Here is a 23991-nt window from a genome sequence, read left to right on the forward strand (position 1 = left end):
ATAAGGGGGGCGTGGATGGTGCCCATCACCTGCTGCAACGCTCCTCTCCATCGCTTGGGGTGAATGCTGGAGTGGTGAAAGGGGAAGAGGGGCTGCCATTGGGAGAACTTGGACAGTCCAGCGAATGCCTATTTTAAGAACAAATACATACTCCTTTCTGCAGGGCGGCACTCAAGGTGATCATTAAGGTGAGATCTGGCCCTGCAGAAGCTGCTGGCAAAGTTTCTGTGGACTTTGGTCTGGTCCAAATTCCACATCTTGGGTTTGACTGCGGTCCAGCGGCTGCCTAAGCCTGAGGCTGGCCTCCTGCCCTCCACTTCTACAGCGATGGAACGGGGCCCAGGTTGTATCTCACCAATAAAACAAATAGAATTAAATGATGCAAGGGTGTTTGAGTCGTGATTTTCATCAGCATTTCCTTTTCACTGAGCTCAAAGTCTAGTTTGAATGCAGCCTACTATTTTAGTCTACAAGAAAAAGCTACACAGAAAATAGGTTTTGAATCAGACGCTTTACATAAACCATGGGTTTTACTAAAAACTGATCCATTCTTCTCTTTTTCACTCCTACAATAGTGGCTCTGCAGGGAGGTATTAGAAGTTTCAGTACTTTCATCTTGTCTCAGAACATTTAAGGTGGCCAAAGGAGGTTATAATAATAATAATAATAATAATAGTAACAATAATAATAATAATAAACATTGAAATCATTCATCACAACTAATTTATTGGAGGAATTTTGTCACACACGGGTGTGATAAGTCATCCAGAAATAGGTCACGGTTTTCTGAAATGTATCTGAGGTGCAGGATTATTTGCCAAGTAATTTATACCAAACAAATCCTTCTCACTGTTAGTAGGCAGTGCTTTTATTTTGAGTTGTTTTGACTGAGCGGCACCGTGGTTCACATGGTGAATATCTGTTTTGTGGTTGGGAACTGGAGCAGGTACCTTATTTTAACCATGTGCTGGAGCTCTCCTTATTGAAGCCAGCCATAAATGCACGTTCGGGTTCAGGAAGGCAGGGAGGGTGATTTTGGTGACAAGTCCACGTTCCAGCAGCACACAGACCCTTCGGCAGCAATGGGGTTGGTACTGAGCCTGGGGATGCTGGAAACCCATGAAGGTGTGTAGCGAATAGCATGAAATAGCAGCAAATGGAAGGTAAAAGAAGTTTGTCAAGGCCGTCACAACTCACATTTTTATCAGAGTTGAATCATCTGTCCCACTACTTTCTTTTGAACTCATCCCACGGTAGGAAGCAAAGAGAAGCTTGCTGATCTGGGCCTCAGTGTTTATTGTAAGCCTGTGCCTGTGTGTGGGAAAGCAGGAAACTTCCCCACTGTGCATGGAATTGTAATGCTATAGAGGTGTTTATACGTATGGGGCTTATTCCTTTATAAGAGGGGGGATAAATCACATTGAATAAAGCCATCACTACATCCACCCTAGGGAATCCCTCTATCTGCCTATCACTCTAATACTCGCTCTATCGCTCTAACTGCAGTAGTTAAAGGAAAACACACTCTTGACCAGCAAATACAAAATATGGTGTAGATCCAGGTTTTTCTATTGTTCTGGCAGAACAAAAGCGAGTTAAGTTGGTTGGAAATTAATTTCTGTGTACATTAAGACTCTGCACAGCCTGAACAGTATAAAAGAGATTTGGGTTTGCTCAGAATTAGCCTGAATAAATTCAGAAGGCCATATTTCTTTACACAGCACGTAATCATTTCCAAAGCATCTGCCATTAAAAGGGGTGATTGGAACAGATTTCCTAGTGGATAATTTCCTGCCTGTTCCTAAAATTTAAATCTCAGAAAAACGAATCCAAAACTCATGGTTGCCAGTGTGAAAACTCCGTTGATCTTGGTGGAATTTGATACAGCTCTGAAAGATATGAGAACAGGTACTGAGAGTTCGTGTTGCTCGAGCTCGGGGCAGCACCATCACTGTTTCACATAGCACAACAAGACCAATGCAGAGCAGAGCTCCTTCCCTTCCCGTGGCATCCCCCTGTGGTGTCCACCCCTTCCTGGTGCTCTCGGGAATGCAGCCCATGGACAGACACAAGCTGGGGTTGTGGAAGGGGATAGCAACACGGTCTGGAAAGTATATCTGAAATTGAAATGGTTGGAGATTGTGGGAGTCATTTGTTGATCATCCTGGGAGTCAGGATGGGAAATGATGATTTCAGGTGGATCTTCCCCATATTTCCTGCTCTCAGCCCTCCCGTCTTCCACCTTGGCACATGGCTACGGGGTTAATGGGTCTCCAAGAAGGGACATAAAGATGGGTACTGAGTGTCTAGGGAAGCTTCTTACCTTGTTCTGAATAACAAAACTCTCTCATACCACAAAACAGGTACCTTCAGGCCCACAGGAGCCGGGACAACTGATTCTGTGGGGAGAAACCTGGTGTTAGCTGAGGAAGCTACTGCTGATTTGAGTCAAGAACAAGATCTTCAGTGAAATGAATTGATGGTTTCAGTTCCGGATCTGGTGGGCAAATTAAAAAAAAAAAAACACAACAACAATAATAAAAAAAAAAACAAATCGGGCTGCATATCTCAATGCTTGCTTTCAGGAAGCCACACACGACTGAAGCGGAGCATGGAGACTGACTCAACTCTCGCTCTTCGACAGGAGCCTGCGGGAGGCAGGAGAGGCAGGACCCTGCCTGGAAAGCCGGCAGCCCCCAGGGGTTTGTTCCTGCCTGTGTCCCTCTGGGGAAAACCGCAGCACCAGGGGAAGAAGTGAAGTGGAAAGCAAACCTCCATCTCTGGGAGAGCCCATTCTTCACAAGATTGTCCCAAATGATTCAGGTGTAAATGGTGTCATACCAGACCCTGCTGGTGTTTTCATTCAAGAGTAGCACGCAAGGGAATTTCAGCTAAGCCTTCAGTGGCCAGAAGATGTGGGGTGGTGTAATTTATTGCACATCTCAGGAAAGTCACATTCATGACAGCTTGCACACCAGAATCCCTGTGTCTCTTGCCAGTTATACCGGTGTGTTCCTCTGGTACCATCTGAGGAACCATAAGCAGCTTTCAAAAGCACTAAAAGTCACCAAAAGACCGCTGTGAGACAAGTAAGAAATCACCTCTTTTTTCCCACAGGGAGAAGGAGACACTGGAAACAAAAAGCTTGAATTTAGGAACCTGGCGGCGGAGCAGCAGGGAGCAGGCAGGAGCTCCTGGCTGCCGGGAGCGTGGCCTTCCTGAGGAGGCAGTCAACAGGACAAGTGGCAGGAACAATGAGCTAAGCGCTGCGATGGAAACAAACACCTTTTTTTAGGCACTCGGCACTAAGCTGCTGCTACTTGTATCGCACCATTCATTTGGGAAGAAAGCGGCGCAGCAAAACAAGGTGCACGCACCAAGTCTGAGCTCATGGAACTTAGTGGCCTGCGAATTAGTTATTAAATTATTTCAGTTATTAGTCTGGGATCACTGTGTTCTTCTGTGATTTTAGACCGGATCTGGCCAGGTCAATCCCTGGAGCAGGATCTGGAGGATCTGTAGGGAGACCAACGACCACGGCTGGATGCTGACTTCTTCTGGAGAGCTGCAGCCAGTGTTTCCACTGCTCAAGTCTTCCATGAATGCTCTTGAGCTGTTTTACAGATAAACACATACACACGTGCACGTGAAACCCCCTGGCAAAAACAATGGTTGTTTTGCATGCCAAATGTGTCAGTTGCATTTCTTTTTACGACTGAATTCATTCTCGAGTCATGAATGCAAAAAAAGCCTGGTGCGTGATTAAATTTAGGGCATTCGTTTTGCATTCCAGCACAGAGGGAACCCAACAGTCTCAAACCTCAGAAAAAGCCTCTCCACCTCTACTTTATGGAGAATTTCATTCTGTTTGTGTTTCCAGAGCCTACTTCAAAGTGCAGATGCATTTCAGGTAAATAATGACAGCTTCAGAACAAGTTTTCCTTGTAACACAAATCGCCTCGCTAATGAAATCAGGGAAAAGCATCAGAGCAACTTGATACCCACCTGTGCTGAAATCAAATCTTTCTATTTATATAGTTGAATGAGGGACCTGATTCTGCTCCCAGTCAAACCAGGTGTGAAACTCATGCTGACTTGAATGGGAATGGGGCCAGCCCTGCAGTCCTGCTGGTGACCGTTGCCCGAACCTGGGTGAGGATGCCCTGATCCTTGCAGTGCACAGCAGAGAACGTGCCTGTGGGTGCAGCAGCAAACAATGGGGTCAGGTTCAGAAGAATACGAGGCACCTTCCCTCAGTGCAGAGAACAGTTCCTATAGTTTCCAGGTTTCCTTCCTGCTAATGTCAATCATGCATGGGAGAAAACAATGAAGAAACACCAGCCTTACTTGGAATAAAGTAACGGGAACCCAAGAATGAGGCATATGTTTAAAAAATAAAAATAAATAAAAATAGAGTCAACACATCCAAGGCTGGAAGTATGGACTGTCTGGACTGCCAAATAAATCAGGCTAGCCCTGGGGACTTGGATCTACACCAGTACTTACCTCTTCACCTCAAACCTCAAGAGCAAGCTTCTCTCTTGCTTTGGAAGTCTGCAGGTGGGCGGATGGCATGGCTCCTGATCATCTCCTCTCCATCACTGAACCGCTTGCCTTGCTGCAGCACTGCACCCAGCTCCGGAGCTGCTGCTTCTCCCAGGCCCCATCATCCTTCCCAAAGGCTCTGCAGCAGGATGAAGGGGACTGAGATGTCCACTTGGCTTGTCAACAGAGAAGAACAAACTGCACTTGAACCTGGAAATTTACAGGAATGCAGAGCAGCCGTGTTGCTAAGCCAGCTGCAAACCTGCCTTGCTCGGGGCTCTTCCCTTTGTAGGGCTGAAGGAATGAGGCGCGTGCTGCCAAGTAGGACATCAGTGCTGCAAGCAAATGGAAAGTCCTTATCCCAGCAGCAATCTTGACCTGGTAACGGGCAGGCGGCTAGTGTAACAAGAAAGCTGGGCTCCTTCCTACTCGCAGGAAGGGGAGGCGGTAGGACACAGGTTATAATTAGAGCCACCCACAGCAATTTTGGGGAAGCTTCAGCACATGGATCAGGATCTTCTTGTGAGCACTGCCAGTTCACCATTTGCTTAGACTGGGCCAGTCCAGAACCCCAGTGGCAAGCCTGCAGACACTGCTCCTGCTTGCCTGGGGTTTAGCGGTGCTTTAAGCCACTTCGGTGCCTGCAGGGGAAAGCACACAGCAACGGGAAATTCTCTTCTCTACACAGAGTGTCCTGCTAACTTAAAGGATTTGCTTCAGCTTTGGAAACAAGCTCGCACTGGAGCACTCGCTCCTTTCTTTCCAAGGGATTATAAAATGTCAGAGATCCATTCAAACTGGCTCTCCCCGGTACAGTTTCCTGCAGCTGCAAAAACACCGGTCCTGCCAAGCTCCACGTGCTGCCGTGGGCGCAGCATGTTTCATGCTGCAGACACCGCTTCCCCATGCAAAGCTGCACAAGTGGCCCCATGGAGCACGACAAGAGGCACGTGGGGTTCCTGTGCCTGGACCGAGGCACCCGAGAGCCGTCCCCAGCTCTCCATCCAGATGCTGCAGATGATGAGAGCACACAGTGCATGTAATGCCTCAGACAGGTGGGCTCGTAGCCTCAGAGCTTGGCAAAGGGGCTGGTGCGATCTTTGTGGCACAGGTGTCTTGCACCCTCATGGTCTGAGACACAAGCATCTCTGCTTTGGTCCTAGCTCTTGTGGTGCTAATTCACAGCACTGATTAAAACCTAGTGTACGAGCCTTCAGGAGCATCGCTGGCTCTGTGCATCCCCATCCTCAGGCAGCAGCCACCCCTTCCCAGACATCCCTTTTGGCCCCCGTGGTGCAGGCTAAACCTCACCGACATGAAGGTTGAAGCGCCTGTTGGGAAATCTAAGCTATGTGAAGCTTTTGTATGAGCCATGGCCCGTCTAGAAGTGTGTGCTTAGTGGAGGCAGTGCTCCTTTAATTGTTAAATTTGTACTGCACTTCTCACCAGCATCCCAATTTTTGGTGCTTTCCCTCAAGGCCCCACTCTGGTGCCCTGGGCCTGGCTGTGAAACCCTCACCTTGTGCCGTCCCTGTGTTTAACTGCCTGCATTTCCGAGCCTCACCATTCACAGAAAAAAAAAGCTTGAAAACGTGAGCCCAGCACTCTCAGAGGACACGACTCTAATCGTTCTCTTTTTCCCTTACCACAGCGATTTATTTAAAGAGGGACTCTGGGGCCTCACCCAGGAGTTTCAGGTGCTGCTCAGTGCGGGGAGAGCAAGCACAAAGCCACTGCTGCCGCCTGGGGAAGCGTGGCAAGCACGGCTCTGCGCTGCCCACCCTGCTCCCCGTGCTCCCTTCCAGGTAGATGGAAAATAATTACGTGGGTTATGAATGGCAGTGTGTCTGCCGGGGGTGGAGACAGGGCAAAGGGGGTGTCAAGTGTGTCTTACGAACGCTTTGAAATGTGTTTGTGTGTTTCTGAGATGAACCTTAAAGAAAATACCTGAAAACTGGTTTTGCTTTTCCTAAAGCATTGGCTCTTTCAGGTGGCTTCTTTGCCAAAAGTCATTAATCACATCTTTATTAACAAGGGCGGGGGAACGGTGACCTCAAACAACCGGGGAAAACAACTAAAACTGCATTCATTTGAAGGACCGCTGTTAAAATCGCTGCTGGCCAGCACATGCTACTGTTGACGTGTATTTAAAGTGCACCGAGGCTTTGGGGTATGTTGGGGCTTCTGTACAGGACCAGGGCAGGACTTGGACCCCTTGTTTGACTTAACCTTACATCCTCTGGAGTAGAAGAGGAGAAAGAAGAAGGTTTCCAAAAGGTCTTCACACTTTCCTGCTACCTCTAAGAGTATCGTGTGAGTGAGCAGGCTAAACTCACTGGCTTTTCTCTTCTGAAGCCTGACAATTCACAGGTTCATGGATTTCGTGACATGCCTGCTTTAAATCTAACATCACGACTGCCCTACTTGCAGGCCTGGGCCCAGCTCCTGCCAGCCCTGCCAGCCGGTTTGCTCTGAAGTACCCAGCCCTGCTGTTAACGCCACGGGACAGAGTCCACCACATCTCTCACTAACGTGCTAATTTTCTCGGCTGGAAATGCAGAGCCAGCCGAACGAGCAGCCGCGTTAGGTGCAAAAGGAGGAGGCAGGAGGTGACGACAGCACCATTCCTCCACCAGGATCAGCACCGCGGCCCGAGGCCCTGCGGGCTGTGCAGCACCACCGGGACCATCCCTGCCCTTCAGAAGTGGTTCGGGGGGGCTTAGGGCATTAATCTTGCTGCATAGGACCATGAGGAAGCCCAGCCCCAGGAGCAGGAGGACAAAGGAAGAGGCCACAAGGCTGCTTTTGCTGCCTGCCTGGGGCACACACCATTGGGAGCACCGCTGGCAGGGTGGGCAAGGTAGAGGACACAGCCCCCGTGTCCATTCCTCACCCCTCCGTAACTCCCCCCGTGCTCATGGTTCCCCACTCTGAGACGGTTTGGGAGCACAGGGACTTTTGAGGGGATTTCTGGAGCCTGCCTCAAGACGCTTTGACTGCGGAGAGGGCTCTCAGCAGCAGCGTGGGGAAAGGGCAGGTCCCCACCTTGGGCAGGATGCTAATGGCGCATCGTGGTAGGCAGGCTGCGAACACAAACCCTGGAAGGCTGTTGCCGCTGATAACACCCATCTGCTGTGGCATCATGTCCGTTGACATAACCTTAATTAATGACATTACCAAGCTAATGAGGAGATAAACCACCGATCCCAGGTCCTGTTAAGAAATTGTCTTAAATACCAGTCCCTAATCACTATGCAGAAACAGATAGTGGGCCAAAACGCACACCTGGAGTGAAGAGGTGTGGTGCCGTGTTTTCTGGTGAAGCCGCGTTTGTTTACTCCAGGACTGACTACGAACCGCTCTGATTAGCACACGGCGGGCGTGCGCTGGGCGGGAAGTTGTAAACAGCCCCGGCCTTATGTAATGGCACGGCTCTTGTGCAAGATCTGTCATCCAGATGGCAGCAGGATTGATGTCTGGGGAGATCAGCATCGTGCCAGCCCGGGGTGCAGATGTGCGTGGGAGTGCACCAACCCCAGGCTCGCTCTTCCCAGACCATGGGCAGGCACAGAGGGGCTCCCCGGCCCCCTCATGCCCTCGGATGCTTCTCAGCGTGGTGCTGGTCCGTGTGCCTTTGGGAATTAGTGGACATCAGTGGCCACTGCTTGGTGGCTGAGAGCTTTCTGGGATGCTTAAAAGGGAAAGATTTACTGATTGTGATTAGAAGACTTCCCGCTAGCATTGGGGTGGTGTGGATGTAACTCGTAAGGCAGGGAAGGGACCTGTTTCACTGCGCTGACTTGATTCTTTGGCTGTTACTTTATTTCCTTGCTGTTGTTATTCTGATCCAGTGAAATTAAAAAGGCATGAGTAGCCTATTTGGATCTGAATGTGTGAGTTCCTGCCCTGCAGAGCTTTCAGTAGAGATTAGATTTTACATGCCATTGTGTGGGGGAGATGTGCCATCAGGCAAAGGAGGAACAAATGCAGGCGGGGCGAGACTGGAGAGGCAGAGCTGGTGCGCTTGCATGAAGCTGCCTGCTGCTCATCGGGGTGGTATCCCCAACTCACTGCTGTTTGCACTGGTATCTCGGAAAACACTCACTGACTTCACTGTTCTGCAGGATGTTCAGCTGCTGGAACATCTGAGAAAAGGCAGCCACTTCTTCCTCATGTCAGTCCTGTTTCCTAAGTCCTTTTCCTCAGTGGGCCTAGAATAAAACCTGTGCATAAATACCCATCCCAAGCCTCGTGTATTCCCAAGCGTGCAAGCAGCCTAGCAGGGGGAGTCTGTCTTATAAGAATAATCCTTCAAGTCACCGGCGAGGTAGATGCACACTCAACCTGCTGGTATCCAAACAAATGGTGAGGGATTCCAAGGATTTATGTGTTCACGTGATGCACAACACAGACATCGGGAGCAGACAAGCCTGGCACGTTGCTCATGCTACCAACCTTTCACCTATTTCAAGTCTTTTACTCTAGACCTCTGACAGTGTTTCTATTCATTCAGGCTGTTTCCTGCTTGACAAAAAAAAAAAAAAAAAAAAAAGGTGTTTGTTTGTTTCCTGAGTGATCACAAGGCATGCATATATCAGAAAAAAAAAAAAAAAAGAAAAGATCTATCTTCTTCTTACATCTCTATTATTTCTATTGTTCAGGTATGCCCCAGGTACTTTCCCAGACATGTTGCCTTCTGTTCTTAACATTGCCATCTGGGAATCAGATATTGTACATCATTTGTGGTGCTGTTCAGCGGGGATGGAATTTGTTATTGCTCCTCGCAGATAGCTGCGGCTCGATGCACACGGGTAGCTCAGAGAAGAGGGATGCCGTCGGCTTTGGGGCTGCCTCCCTCCAGCTCGGGGATGAGCTAAGGCTGTGTGTGCACAGCACGTCTAGGGAGACAAGCTGGGAAAGTTCCCCCGACACCTGCAAGGCAAGTGATGTCCACAGGGTCCAAACTGTTTCACCACCAGGAAGGTACTCGGTTAGATAATTTTGCACTGAGCCTCCTTGCAATCTGGCGATCTGCCTTTAATAAACGCTTGCTTTGCGGAAATCCAGGGAAAGAAGAGGTGAGCCCCACGCAGCAGCCACAAACAAAATCAGCCTAAATACCAGGGTACTCGGAGCTCGGTGCAGAAGCAGATGCAGAACTGAGCTTTGCGGGTTGGACCCATCTCTCGAAGTTGATTCTGATCATTTCCTGATTCAGAGCCTTGTGCTCTGACCACAAACCCACCATATCCCTTCCTGTTTGGTGTACGTCTCTGTCTGGTCCCTTAACCAAACAACAGCTCAGTAAATGCTTACAAATTCAAGAGGAGAGGCTGCTGATTTAAAGTGCTGCATTATCAGAACAGCTGGAAAGGAAAACTAACAGGAAGAAGCACCAAATCAGAGCCAAAAGGAAAATCTGGGTGCTTGGATGCAGGCAGATGGTTGCTTAAGAAACATTTCTCCAGCGCCCATTACAGATGTTTGTGAACACAAAAACTATCGAACCGAAGGGTGCAACAAGTTGGAAGTTCAGGTGGGTTACTCCAAAGCGGGCCACTCCCAGCTCTGGTAATTTTGTGAAGCTGTTGCTCGCCGTGCTTCAGCCTCGAAAGCAGCAGAGCCTCCACCCCGCGCTGTTATATAAGCTCGGTAAGGGGAGCGGGGCGATACGCTGCTATCACGGCGGGGAGGATCTTGTGGGACACCAAGAAGTGAGCAAACTGCTACAGAGCCAGCGTGTGCATGGTTTCTTCTTTAAAAATAAGATCAGCAGCCTTTTTCTTTTTTTCTTTTTTTGTTTTTGTTTTTGTTTTAAGACACGGCGGCTATAAATGGCCTTTCAAAAATAAATTGAGCCTGAGGCTGGGTCTGAAAGCACTTGATGAGGAGTAAAAGTGGTTAAAAAAGGAAAAAGGAAAATTCCCACACTATTCCGAGCGCAGACCCCCCCACCTCTGCTTGTAAACAGCAGCTGCATCACGCTGGAGCATTTCTGCCCATTTCAGACCTTACCTGGCTCACTTAGGATGGATGATGGGAGAGTGGAACACAGCATCTTCCAAATCACAAGGGCACAAACAGGTTGTAAAGCAAAACTGTAGTACACAATAGCATGAAACCAGTTGTAGACAACATGGTGGAAAAGCTGCTGGGGAACTGAGCTGAGCAGAGTTAAAAGCTGTGGCTATTATTCATGGAAGTTGGCTCAGCCTTTTCACATCAAAACCAAGCTTTTCAAACAACTCTGCATTCTCTGGAGAGGTTAAAAGTTGGGTTGGGAAAAGCAGGTCCGTGGATGTGACAGATTTTGGCAAGGTGATTGAGTTAGCACTTTCTAGTAACAAGTAAGGATATCCAACATCAATAGCATGCATGTTCTGTGGCTTAGGGACCAGTGAGGTTAAAGACCTTGCAAATGAGCAGTCCCAGGACACATTACCAGAGGAGAGCCTCAGGGACTGATAGGGCATCGAATAATTTTCAATGCTTTTATCAACGTGTGGAAGGTGAGCCACAACGAGGGCTGCCAAAACCTGCAAGTGACACCAGACAGGCAGAGCAGCAACCGACGAAGAGGCCGGGGCAGCGGTGTGGAGAGATCCAGGTCACTGGGCAGTGTGACAGCCCCGTGTGGAGGAGCAAGGGACACAAGTCGACCTGCACAGAGGGAGAATCCATATCTTGGAAAGCAAGGCCAGGATTTGGGAAAGGATGCTGAGGACAAGCAGCCCAACCTGTGTTTCCAGTGTGATGCTGGGGCTAAGGGGCCTCCCAGGAGCTCCAGATGGATGAACAGAAGAACGGTCAACTGCAGTATGGACCAGGTCTGCTTACAGCCAGTCTTAACCAGACAAGTATTTTCCCTGTTATTGTTGGTCTCTGCATTTTGAAAAGGAAGTTTAGAGACTTGAGGAGTTCAATCTGCTAAATTTATTCAAAAGCAAAGTGAGAGGTGATGTTATGACAGTGTGCAAGCACCTTCAGGAAGCGATGCTGGAGGAAAGGGGTCTTTGGCCCCATGACAAGCACACTACGGCTTGGTAATTTCGAGTAAGAAAGTAGCATGCATTTTATCAGTGAAGATGCTTAATCTTTGGGAAGAATTCCAGGTCCAGGATAGGATTCACATTTCGTGATGCCTTCAAATCCAAGCTGGCTGCCCTCCTGGGATGCCTGATTTAGATCACGTTGTACTTTGCCAAACATGAGTTAAACACAGAGGTGCGGGAGCGATATCTGTGAATACCTGAAGTGCTGGGGATCAGGCAGGAGTCTCCAGCCCTCCCTCACAACCATGAATTCTGGGACTGAGAACTACATAACTGAGGAAGAGGAATGTAATTCAGATGGCCTGATGCCTCTTGGAAGGTACAAGAGGGTGAAAAAGCCAATGAAAAAGCCTTGGAGTTCTTGGTAACCCCTCCCAAGCTGATAAACATCCAAAAAAAGACTCTGTATATTCTCCTTTCTCTCTCTCTCTTTTTTTTTTTCTCTTTTCAGTACTTTAAGTGAAAAAAATCATTATTTTATAGAAGTTTTTGTTTTGTTTTGTTTTGTTTTGTTTTGGTAGCGACCTTTTCAGCACACTGGCAAGTTGCTCCTGTTTGGGTTTTGTTTGCCTTTGTGAACAACTACAGTTGAGTTTTCCACTCTTTGTTTCTGAGCGTATGTTTAGGACTTGCTGAGAACAAGTTAAACACAACAAATGAGTTTTGGACAGAGCTTTGAAAGAGATTAATTCTGTGGTCATTCATTCTCCTCTCTTGGGAAGCAAGTCCCACATTCCAAAACAGCTTTCTGAGAAAGTTTTGTCTTCATTCTAAACAGCATCTTTGCTTAGGTATCCTTGTAAGGTGTTAAGCTGAGAACCAGGAACTCAGTCCTGGGAGATAGTATCAGATACTTACCCTTAGCATTGCCTGGGGGTCAGTTCAAGTATTGATGAACTAGTAGAGATGGACTCGAAGGATACTGGCCCGAAAAATACTCAACAAAATGCCACATTAACACAGTGGCAAAGCTGGGATTAAGCATCCAAAACACATCATCTGTGTGGCTCTAGCAAGCCAAGAATGAACAGGGCAGGTAGTAAATCTAGAAGAGCCAGCAGGAAGGTCACAAGCTTTGGAATTAAAGAAAGAAGAATGGCTAAAGAATGAAGCAAACATATTGCTGCTGAAGGAAATAATTCATAAAATGTTGATCGTCTCATCCCCATATGCTTGTAATAATTTTGACAAGCATTTCATTTTATCCATTATTGTTAGGAAAATGATTCCTTTAAGGGCAAAATTTAAGTGCATTTTTCAGATCAGCTTGATTGTGGGAATCATTTTCACTTGCCTGTGGTTTTCACTATCAGGCCAAACTTTATCCCTGGTGTATTTCTCTTGACTCAGTGGAGTTGTGTTGAAGATCAACTTGGCCTTAGGGCCTTTAGTCATATTGCCAATGGGTTTCTTTAAAGGGATATTTCCCTACTTTGAATTCAGGATTCCGGGCAGCGATTTTCATTTTGCAATCTGGAAGCACTCCTGCATATCTTAAGGAAGTTTTAGTAATTCTGGTACTGAAGAAACCTTTCTTTGGCAATAGATGCCATGCCTCATTTTCATCCTGTCTGAGGCAGGTGTGTGCATGTGCGTCGGCTCGTCTGTGGATGGCAGTCTAGAGAGCCAGGTGCCTTCCATCTGCAGAAAGGTATGGTGAAGAGTCATAAGAAGGGACAAGAAATACTTAACAGCCTCACAAAAGCATAACAAAAGCTATTCACGGTGTTTCTGATTGACAGAGCAGCATCTTATCTTCCCCCAAAACCTCCGCTCCCAGTCCTCCAAGTGTGTGTGCGTGGTGGGGGGAACCCAGTAACCTGATTTTGTCCGAAAGCTAATTAGGAGGTTTGTTTAGATTCCAGTACCATGGGGAGCAGCTCCGGGAAAGAGCCTTTTGCTTGGAGTCAGGAGGAAAGACTAACTGAAGACCCAAGAGCTGAAGGATGAGCCCTTCTTCATCCTCTGCCCTGGACCTCAGTGGCTGGGAGATGTTGCCTGCAAGCGGGTACGGTCCCGTGCCCCTGCACAGACTGCTGGTCTCGGGCACATAAACCCTGCAGGAGGTCAGCACAGGGGAAGTCTCAACACAGAGCTTTCTCTGCACTGAGAGATGCTTTGTGCCTCATGAGGCCCTGGGTCAAAAGGAGGGACTACAAGCTGATGGGTGCAGGATGGTGGCAGGATGGTATCACACCTGCTGAGATGGGTTAACAGCGTGCTCCCTGACCTGAATGTCTCAAGTGTTGCCTGTTTCAGCTTGCTTTGGCAGCCAGGCTGCTCTCTGAGTGCTCCAAATCACAGCAAAAATTCATTAAATCAAACACAAACCTCTTGGTCCCACCTCATGCAAGATGTGAAACCTAATAATGAACCTGCCTCCTTGCTTATAACTGAGCAACACCTGAGACCGATACTGTTCTCAGAGATCTGTCCCGAGGACAGAAAAAACCTGACAGAGCCCAGGGCTAGGTACAGACAAGCTAGGAAGTGTTATGCAAAAAAGCAGCACAGAGTATATGGTATGGGATGTACTCGAGAGCTTCTGAACTGAAAAACCTTCTTGTAGGGGTTGATGATGGGCATGTCATTGAAAAAGAAATTTTGCCTTGCTGTGGTGAGAACCTCTGCTCTTGCTATTATTACATCTGCTCAGAAGAGAGAGGAGACTGTAAATCTTGATGGCTTGATATGATCAGACAAGCCACAGTCTGAACTCTATGGGTGCTTGTTGCTGTAGGGTGCTCCAGCATATGAATGTGCATCAGAGGAGAGCATGGTGTGAAGGAGCAGGGCTCAGGGGAGCTGTTTCTGTCCTGCAGCCATCACCAGCTTTGTATAACTATCGCTGTGATCCAGCAGCCTGTGAAGCATAAAACTATCTGAATGCAATTTGGATACAAGCAGCATCAGATAACTGATCTCATTACCTTGAGAGAAGAGGGCTGATTTGATTTCTGAACAACACAGCCAGTGCCCAGAGCTGGCTGCTGATCTGATCATCAGCTCTGAGATCCCAGCTCTCCACCGTTCTGCCATTCCTGTGTGCCTTCCTGAGGACTAGCTTGCCAAAAGCCTTGACATTAGCAAACTAAGGCAAGCGACACAGTTGCCCAACTCCACTCATTGCTCCATCTCCATCCCAAGGAGACCAGCTCTGAAGGTGGCTCTGGTAAGGAATAGTGGGAAAACCTTAAAGGGCTGGGGTGCAGCAACCGGCTGACTCAGAGAGCAGAAACCATTTGCTGTGGTATCTGGAGAGATCTGAACAGCTGCAAAATCCCAGTACTGAGATCTTGGTAAGGTCGCAGTTGCGATGGGCTGGGCATATTGCCAGGGTGGAAGATTCCAGGATCTGCAGCCTCCTGGGAACACCTAGCAGCCAGCACGAGTTGTACAAAGACACCTGAAAATCCTTGCTTAGAGCTTGTCAGCTTAACGTTAATAACTGGGACAGGAAGGGTTTGGAGCCACGGCGGTGCAGCCCGAGAGGTGAAGCACAAAGCCAAAATGGAGGAGAGAGAGGAGAGAACTCGGAGAAAATCAGTCACGCCATTTAAAATGCACACTTTTGGCTACAAATGTACTTTCTCCCCACAGACCGGCCTGTTTTTACAGGGTCATACACACACATACAGCAAAAATAAAAACAGCTAAGGAGAGGGTCACTGAAAATTGCAACAAACAACAATTCAGTAATATGATTTTAATGAAGAAATCCATAGCACCCAATAAATTTAAGATTTGGCACAACAGCAATACCCAATAGCCACAAATAAAGCAATCTGCTAATGGCAGCCCATTCCATCTCATTTTCCTTGATGTTTTCCATGGCATCATTCCTCGCCATGAAAATCACGGCTGAATCACGACTTTTCTTTTAATCTCCTCTTAATCTACACCACTATTAGGTGCTACACGTCTTCCTGGACACCACCGTGTTTGAATGGCCTCTAAATAGGGCCTGCTCCGAAGCCGGTGAGGCTGTACCACACGCCTGTCTCCCGCAGGCTGAGCCCGCAGGAGGCTGCAGAGCACGCCGTGGCTGCCCGCAGCCACTAACACATCATCAGCCCCGGGGAAGTCAGAGCCAGAACCACCCCGTGGCCCCCAGCAGCTTTTGCACTTGGGACTCAGCTCTGCAGGTCTGACATGTCGTGACAGAGATATTTCTCCATGCAGCTCATTTTGACCTGAGCTAATGGGAGATTAAACCAGCCCACGGCAGCAAGTCAGCTGCTGCTGGTCTAGGGAGGGCGTCTCAGGTTCTCTCCTTAATGAGCTTCACATTTGGCCTTCCTTAAGCAAAGGAGAGCTCGGCATCACAAACATCATGCCAGTGATACGGTCCTTATCTGACTGATGGAGCCCAAGGAAAGCTGTTTGCAATGACCTAATGTTGTTTGCAGCTTACCTGGCAAGACACCAGCGAGTTGCTTGTCCCCTGCACCGAGAAGTCACGAAGCAGATGCTCGTGTCTCCCAAACAACATCTCTTTGCTTTTTGAAAATGAAGCCAGGGTTTCCAAGAGAAAGTACTTCAGAGTGCCTTTGTCTCCTGTGCCACACGCCGGATTTCTGCAGGGACCCCGTGTCTGCAGGGCTTGTCCCCACCGTGCTGCTCCATGGGCTTTAGTGTGACCCTGTCGGGAGCGTCGAGAGATGATTAACCCTTTTGTCACCACCAAACCACAAGGGGAACATCTTCTTCTTTTTCTCAGTCATTAAGTTTTTGCATACTGGAATTATGTGCATTTAACAAGGAAGTTTTCCAGCAGGGTGCACATCCTCGAGTCTTTCAGCAGAATGAGCTATTGGAGTGTCCATAATCACAGAGCGTTTGACAAACCACAAAAGAAGCCTCCTTAATTTTAACTTCTTTTGGCCTAAGTTGGGCAGGATCTGAAGTCAGGGTTTGAGACATGCACAGGACTACTTTGCCATTACCTTAAAATCCCACTCTGTGGGGGGAGTTTTGCCATTCAGTGTCACTGCATCTGCTTCAGGTTTCCACCTCAAATTTCTTTCTATGCTGTCCTGTTTTCTTATGCAACTTTATAGGCTGTGGTAGGTGGAGATAAGGAGGCCAAGTCCTGAAATGATCTGTCTGCTTTTGTTTTGCAACCTCAGTGACAGCAAATATTAATGTGCATGCGTTCGCTGCCCAACTTGTCTGACCACTCTGCACGGCCACTTTGGTGACAGGCAAAAACCTTCCATGCCTTGACCGATCCCCAAGCACTGCATAAATACAGCTTATGCTGTTGTGAGCCCCCAGACATGCTCTCCTCTTTGCACCCCTTGCACAGCTCTTTTTCTGCATCAAGGATGCTCCATGTCCAGCATTTGTCTTGTGCCAGGCCCTTCCTGGACTGTGGCTGTGTTACACAACAGTGCCCTGTGACTGAGGCGAGGATTAAAGGTGTCCAAATGATTAGGAAATCAGAGCAGTGAAAGGTCAGGGATCTTTTTATTTTCTCTTGGCTTTGCTAGGTGGTTGCTGAAAAATCACAAACGCTCTTCGAAAACAAGGGCTAGCGAGGTGCAGCTTTCCAGAGAAGTTGTTGGCATTCGTGTCTGTGCACAAACTATTTACAGGTACAGCAAAGCGTTACTAATCTCTGAGCTATTCAGAAAGGAAGTACCTCTAGGATCTCCTCATTTGTCTCCCCTGTTTCTTAAACACCATTGAGTCATGCTGAATCTCCTCCCCTCCTGCAAGAAAAAATGCTTTGCAGAGCTCCCTGAAGAAAGAAAGATGTCCCTGAACCAGTGAAAACCAACAGGCCCAAGTGGGTGGGTCTCCTGCAAGCTCATGACCTAGTAACTGGGTAAAAAAGCCCGGAGACCTGGGAAGGAGAGGTCAGCCGAGTGGCTGCTGAGGATTCAGATGTTCTCGAGGCCCACGGGAGGAACTCTCTTATCAGGGTCTGGAGTCCAGCTGGAGCCCGTCTGGACCTGACCCTTCTCAAAGTTCATGAGTGTTTGCATTGAAACTTCTGATTCAAACTTATCTGTGATTTCAGACAGCCCCTGGAAGATGGTGTTGCCAGTTGGCTTTGCGAGGCCTTGCTGGATGTCCAGCTATGTCTGAGCTTTCCGCTTCCCTCCCCTCCACTCCAGTATGCCTGTCTGCACTTGGCTTCCAGTTCCAGCTTAGCCCCAGATGTGTCTCACTGCTGCTCAGTTCCTGGGATCCTGTTGCAAACGGCAAGAAGTTATGAGCAGGATTCCCAAAGGAAGCCACACTGAGGAAAGAGCAGAGCGAGAGGGAAACCTCTCCATTGCCATGTAACTCTTACCAAGCACACACTTGTTGCGTTGCTCGAGTTTCAAAGAAAAAGGAAGTGTGTTTAAAGGCTGCCTTGAACAACCGGAGGATGGTGGCACAGGCAGTGAAGGGTAAAAAGAAGAAGTAGGCACTGTGGGAGAACTGGTGAAGATGAGGTGGGTGAAGGAGGTGCTCCAGAGCTGGGTGTGTGTGCACCACGAGCGGCAAGCAGCAAGGATGAAACAGCCACCGAAACTGATGGGTTAGGCAGTGCTCAAAGAACAGATGTGAAACAGAAGGAGACATTTATGAAGAAAAGAATAAAAAGGATTTTCTCAAAGTAAGATAATTCTGAAGTGCAAACACTAAGGAATGCTGTCCCTGCTTCCAAATATAACCCAGCAAGCGGCAGAGCAGCTAGAAGGCCAGAGCTCCTGAGCTCTGACCCTGGTGTGCCACCAACTCCTCCACCAGTGTGCCTACTAATTGCAAGTGCTGCAGGCAGCTTTCAAAGGCTAATATAAAAACACAGAGCAGGGACCTCAGAACCATGGGGAAGCAAGTCAGGATTGACTCAAGGGGATCTGAGAGCAGCCAGTGCTTAATATCTCTGGCCAGTTTTTGCCCATCTGAAAAATGGAGCATGTCTCATCTGCCACAGACAATGCTGGGAGGTTAATAATGGTATTTCATGTCTGAAGTCCTCTGACAGAAAGCTGCCACGTAACACAAAGCATTATTCTACCCTAAAGCCAAAAGTCTCCTCCACCCAAATAAATATGTATTTGTGTTGCCTGCCTCCCGTATTTAATCTACCAGCGATTCTCACAAAAATAAATAAATAAATAAATAGATAAATAAATCTCTGGCTATATGAGCATGCCAAGAACCTGGCTAATCAGTAGGATTCTAGTATGTCACTACAGATTTTGGCAGCCTTATGTCAAGAAAATGATGCAACCCTGTTCCTGGGAACCAGAGCGATGGAAAGCGCTTCCAGCTGATTCGGATTGTTTATTCTAGGTGAAAGTTTGCAACATTTCCATTTGGTTTCACCACCGTGAGCTTTGCCAGGCCTTCTTCTCAGGCAGAGAATGCTTTCTCATTCCTCTGCTTGATCTCCTACTTACAGGTTTAGTTGCTACACTTCTTTCATTACTCTGGAAGGCATACACTTGGTCAAGAACGGGTGGATTTCGCCTTGCAAGAGGTGCAACACTTTCATCTCCTGCTGACATCAGTCAGGCTGCAGGACCAAACACCCATCATCATGAGCAAAGGCTTTATGGTCTCGAAGAAGGACGGATTATGTCAGAAGAATGGCCAGAGCTCGGGCAGGAATGCATTAATCGTTATTATTACATTTCTATGCAAGTATTTAACCTGTGAGTGCTTTCACAGAAGAAGGGAACGCATAGAAAATGCTCTTTGTGTGGTTCTGGAGCACAGTCTGGCATGTAGTGCTAGGCAGCACCTGCAGCCTGGCCGAGCTTTGGCCTGGAGAGACAGGAACCTTGCTAAGAAGGACGGTCCACCTGTACGCAGGGATTCCTGCCGCAGCATGAGCCAGGTCAGCGCGGGGGCTGAAAGTGTACTTCCAGGAACATATTGCTCTGTTTTCAGCCTAAACCAACTATTTCCTCATTCTCTTTGTTCCCCTCTGTCATTTCTTCTTTCTGCAGCAATATAACCAAGTTCCACTTTGAAATGAATCACTGTTCGAGTGCTCATTAAATTAAGGAACTGACCATTCTGGTAAGACTCATGCTGACTAATTGCAGGTGCTGTTTAAATTTCCCCAATAAAACTTCTACAAAATCAAAGCCATTCCTAGCTGCCATTCAAATGTTGGGTATCTGAGGAGCTTAGAAGATCCAGTTAGGGTGGCTTTCTAAAGGGAAAGCTCTCACAGTAAATGTCCTAGATGTTTGCAACCTGTCTGAGAATTCGACCTTTTATTTACAAATTTGGTTGGGTGATCGGCTGGCCAGGTCAGCTAATGCTAGATCTTCTGACCAGTTTGCAGGCTGAACCATTGCCTAAAATACTTCCTTAGAAGGAGTGCCAGCCTTGCAGTGGGCAATATATTCACCTGGACGAGTCTCGGTATGCCCCCCTCTGTTAAAGAATCGTTGTGAGGACATAGATGCTGAAGCTGGGCCTCTTCACCAAGCCAACACGTAATCCCTAATAATCCATGTGTCATCGCAAATTCCAAAACCTTCTGCTCTCTTTTACATTAATTATGACCCAGAAAGTTTTCCACGTTGCTTTTCCCCACAGTGCTCGTGGGGAAAATACTGGACCCAGAAATACTCCTTCTTTAGAGCTCTGCAAAAGTGGTTTTGTTTGTTTGTTTGTTTGTTTGTTTGTTTCTGATGAAAGAGGGAACCTCTGGACTGCACAAGTGAAGCCCTGATTTGATGCCACATTTCCTGGGCAAGTTGTGTAACTGTGTGACGGTTGTGTGCAACCCCCCTCCCACCCACCCACCCCGTGATGGGAGCAGGGGAGCAGGAACCTCTTCGTATGATGCTTCACTTTGGATGGCGGACTCTGGAGGAATCTCCACCACTTAGTAAAGCCTGTCACAAAGCGTGTCACAGGAAGCCCTTTGTCTCCAGGTCCAGCTTTTTAATAATAAACTAACTGCTTTGCAGAGCTTGTTTCCTAGACAGAGCACCAAGAAGGTATCATGAATGCCTGTGTACTAAACTCACCTTCCCCATGGCACACCTTGTCCTATTGGTAGCAGGACAGCACTGTCAGCCCCACCGAGGCAGGGGAAGCTGAGCACTGTGCATGCTGCAGTAAGGCAGAGGCAGATCCAGGCACTGCTGGCTTTCTAGCACCTGTGCCTCAACTGCGAGGCCAAATTAGTACTGAAGGGACCTGTATTTTACTGCCCCCTTCTTCTGCATTAATTAAAACACATCACTGCACACTTAAGCGATTTAAATGTTTTGGAACTAGTCTCGGGACAGCCAAGGGCATTCAAAGTGAAGGGAAGGCTGGCAGCTTGCCTTCGGCTCGCTGGCTTGCCTGTCTATCACCAGCACACGTCATGCATTACAAAACCGTGAGATCTCTGCAGATCCAGCAGCAACACTATGCAGGAGAGAGCAAGGCTGAAGTCAGAAATCCCTGGTCTTCCTGGGGCTCCATCGCACAGACTGGCTGCCAACATCTCCAGTGACCTTTTTTCTTTTTCATTTTATTTTTTTAACACCTCTCCTCTATGAAAAGCTCGTGGGAACCGCTACTGTAACAAGTACTCCACCACCATGGCTAATGGAAAGCCCTGCTACACCTGGGAATTAGAGTATGTTCTTTCCTCTTGGGGATTTTTTTGGAGCTATCCAGGGCAAGAAAGAGGGAATTAACAGCATGTTAAATAAAATACAGGGCTTGCAAATACTGTGTTTTACCCTTGAGGTCATACTGAAGGTCAGGGTATAAGCGAACATTCCCCCGAAAGTCTGTTTGCCTTTCCATCACCTATCAGCTGGCTGCGGGAGGCTGCAGGAGAAGGGACCTCGGGTGACCTCCAGAGCTACTTGTGTGCTGTGGACTCCAGGCAGCAGACAGCTGACTACAGTCTAGAATGGAAATGAAGGACTAATTTGCCCAGGGACATTCCCTTTTGTATTTTAAAGTAATGCAAAGTGCCTTTTCACTTTCAGCTCTGGATTTTAAGGCCTAAGATGAAGAGTCACCAACATTAGATCCACACCATCACAATTGTAACATCAAAACAAGCGCTGTATTAAAAATAAACACAGCCGGCATTCACTGGCATGATTAAAATGCATACATATGGGTGAGGTCATTGTAATAAAGGCCTTATGCACAAACATGTGCATTTCTTACCATGGCCCTAGGCTCAGAGCAGGAACACTATGCATCCACAACTACCTGCTCTTGCGCAGTTGCATCAGCCCAGGCTCTCCAGCTGTTCAGAACATCTACCACAAGTGTCCTTATCACATCCATGTGCGCTGACTTCCCCTTAACCCTCACAAAGACTAGAAAAATCACAGCCATGGTTTACTGCATTAGCAGAACATCTCTGATCACCAGCAGCCCACTATGTCAGGGTTCTGCATCTCCTCTGTCAATCATGTAAAGGCACATGCCAATGCCACTTGGAAATAAGTCCATGAAAATATTTCCTTTCTCCTACCTGTGTGCCTGGAAGAAGCTTCACCAGCCAAATGAAAGTAAACTGGACTTTCCAGAATGACATGAAAATCTGCAAAGCCATTAGTGTCCATCTACACACTAATGCAGATCTTCTGTAAGTCACTTGAAAAAACAAAGCAGGACTTCTAAAAAGTCCTGACCTTATGTACCTTCCTAGCTCATGTTGCATCAATGTTCCCATGCCTCCAGTTATTACCTGCCAAGCCTCCACAGCTCGGGTGAAACACCCCCTTCTCTGGCAAGCCCCTATAGCAGGCAGCAAAGCCGGCACGTGAGTCCCACCGAAGGCTCTCCTCTGTTTTGGGTGCCTCCCCGTGGGTGCTGCACCATCCAGTTGCCCCATGCTGCAGCTCCCAGTGGTGCTGGTGAGGCACCCAGACAGCACTCCAGAGAGAGGTCAGCTCTGGGAAAGGTTTTTGGAGGAAGCCCTCAAGTGGCTTTGGTCTGTTGGTCCTAGGCTTGCAGGTATCATGACTGCAGAGGCCCTGCCTGACTCTGGAGCAGTCCTGGGCCTCCACTGACCATACCAGTGACCATGAGGATCCCAGTGCTCCCCAGTACTGCAGAGAGAAATGTAACTGGGATGTTTGTCCTCAGACTGAGGTGACTGCTTCAACCTCAACAAATGGTGATTTTTGCATTACTCATCTTACTGGTGTCTCTCATACCCAGAAGAAACTCCAGCCTGCACCTCCTCCCAGCAGGCAGAGACAGCCATTAGCTGCCTCAAAGGAAAACCTCATCTTCCTCTTCGGGGAAGTCAATGTTGCTCAGAGCCCGGTGGAGGCTGTTTACTGACTTTGTTTCTTTCTTGATACCTGAGAGCTCTTTGGGAATGTCTCTGCTTGTGACATTTCTAAAGAGATGTCTGGGAACAAGCAGGAAAACAAAGCTTACTATGACTTTTGCAAAGTCCTGAACGACGGGATCGGGGAGGACGGTGTGAGGAGACAACGCTGTCTCCTGAAGGAAGGAGTCACAGAGGCCCCAGAAGACATGAGAAGAAGTACATCTGCCCAAACGCTGGGGAGTGTTTCCACACACGACATGTGTCGTAATGCCTTCCCAGGCCGTGGGGCAAGAGGAGTGGGGCCGGGCAGCCCACACGGGTGGCACGCAACGCGGAGGTGCAAGGCCCATGTGCCCGAGGCAGAGGCACCCGACACACGTGGGAGGCTGAGTGACAAAATCACTGCTGGGGGACCGTCACCAAAAGCTGTCCTGGCAGCACCTCTCTTCCTCTCCTGGCCACCACTGGGCTCTCTCAGATGACTGACAACCAGAGATTTGGGTCGGCTTCTGGCCTCCTCTGATTCCTTTGGTGCCGGCACCAATGGATCTTGGCCTACAAAGTTTAACCCAGACCTTGTCTGTACCCTTTGGTCTTGCAGACTCAGGCTTACCTTCTCTGCAGGACACACCTTCCTGGAAGATTTTCGCTGGTCTCTGCTACTGGATGAGCCATAAATTACCCCAGGAACAGCTTGCTTTGCTGATGTGTATTTTCAACCTCCGTTCCATTTTAATATATGATAATATAGACGACACTGTCCCCAGCCAGCATCCAGAAGGAGTGAGATGATTAAAAATAATTCATCTTACACTGAATTAAACAACTGAGAGCTGCAGGAACGGTCCCATTTGAGCTCAGTACAAATCATGGGTGACAATCTGGGTCAGTTTTTATTGGGTGCGCACCTTTTTTCCAGCCCTAAATCTGCCAGCCATCAGATAGGTTTGATAGGAAGGGACAACAAGGAGACAAAAAAGGTCAGCCTCTACCGGGGAAGGTGGTGGAGGGGGAATGGGAGACGGGGTGGGAAGATGGCATGTTCCAGCAGACGTGCCAGCAGTGATGCTTCCCCAGGACAGGCAGAAATACATCTGGTTCTTCGGAAAGCAAGCAGGCTGCACCTGGAGC

The 23991-nt window shown here is 48.2% G+C and overlaps 1 long non-coding RNA gene across 2 annotated transcripts; it reads right to left on the reverse strand.

Moving 5' to 3' along the window:
- Positions 1 to 707: 707 nt before the first annotated feature.
- On the reverse strand, positions 708 to 17373 carry LOC310903950. 2 transcript variants are annotated; one of them, XR_014587954.1, is made up of 5 exons: positions 16544 to 17373; positions 16012 to 16239; positions 4006 to 4195; positions 2324 to 2399; positions 708 to 1889 (listed from the first exon to the last, which is right to left on the reverse strand). It is a non-coding gene; the product is annotated as an uncharacterized lncRNA (long non-coding RNA). The 2 variants fall into 2 exon arrangements; XR_014587953.1 differs by lacking the exon at positions 4006 to 4195.
- Positions 17374 to 23991: the final 6618 nt, after the last annotated feature.

The sequence above is a fragment of the Anser anser genome (genome assembly GCF_964211835.1).
Source record: "Anser anser genome assembly, chromosome: 9".
In the NCBI taxonomy this organism is placed as follows: Eukaryota; Metazoa; Chordata; class Aves; order Anseriformes; family Anatidae; genus Anser; species Anser anser.